Genomic DNA, 864 nt, shown 5'->3' with positions numbered 1-864 from the left:
CCTTGGCTACTCAAATTCATCTCTTCGTCTTCTTCTTCGGTCATAATAGTCCCACCTTGCACTTTGCTTAGATAAGTCTTCAATGATACCCCAAGCTTCCGTAGCATGCTTATTTTCAATGCTTCCAAGTGCGGCATTATCCACAGGTCTTCTAGATTCCGGTAGCAAGCCTCTATGGAATGAATCAATAAGTAACCACTTATCTAGGCCATGGTGAGGGCATCCAAGGTCAATGTCCTTGAATCTCTCCCATGCCTCATGCAAAGTCTCTCCATCAAATTGAATAAACCTCAAGATATCATCTCTCATACTTGCAGTCCGGTGGGGAGGAAAGAATGCATTCAAAAAATCTTCTTGAAGTTGATGCCATGATCGTATACTCGCGGGAGGTAGTCTATGTAACCATTCTCTTGCTCGGTCTTGAAGTGAAAAGGGAAAAAGACGCATCTTCAAGCTATCCGGTGTAAGTCCTCCCAATTGTAGTGTACCACATACTTCTTCAAACATCTTCACATGAGTGTAAGGTCTCTCTTGACTAAAGCCATTGAACTTTGGCAAAATTTGAAGAGTAGAAGACTTGATCTCAAAATTGACTCCACAAGGTGGCAAGACTATACAAGATGGTTGGTTGACAACGGTAGGACAACAATTGGTCTCTCATTATTCTCCGCGTCACCCATTGCTTTCTCTTTCTTTTCACGTTTTCCTGTTTGAACTTAGTCTCTAATTTCGTAAATGTCTACCCTCTATGTTTATGTGTTTCATTGCATGCTTATGATTGATTACATTGAGGACAATGCAATATTTAAGTGTGGGGGAAGGGATTTACACCTTTATCTTGAGTCATATATTGAAAAATACAAA

The 864-nt window shown here is 40.5% G+C and overlaps 1 non-coding gene across 1 annotated transcript; it reads left to right on the top strand.

The window, feature by feature from the left end:
- Positions 1-205: 205 nt before the first annotated feature.
- On the top strand, positions 206-312 carry LOC112181238. Its single transcript, XR_002928731.1, has one exon. It is a non-coding gene; the product is annotated as a small nucleolar RNA R71 (small nucleolar RNA).
- The last annotated feature ends 552 nt before the right edge of the window (positions 313-864 follow it).

The sequence above is a fragment of the Rosa chinensis genome, unplaced genomic scaffold, assembly GCF_002994745.2.
Source record: "Rosa chinensis cultivar Old Blush unplaced genomic scaffold, RchiOBHm-V2 RchiOBHmChr0c12, whole genome shotgun sequence".
NCBI lineage: Eukaryota > Viridiplantae > Streptophyta > Magnoliopsida > Rosales > Rosaceae > Rosa > Rosa chinensis.
The sequence above is the reverse complement of the archived record's forward strand: the minus strand, read 5'-3'. Positions and strand labels throughout refer to the sequence as shown.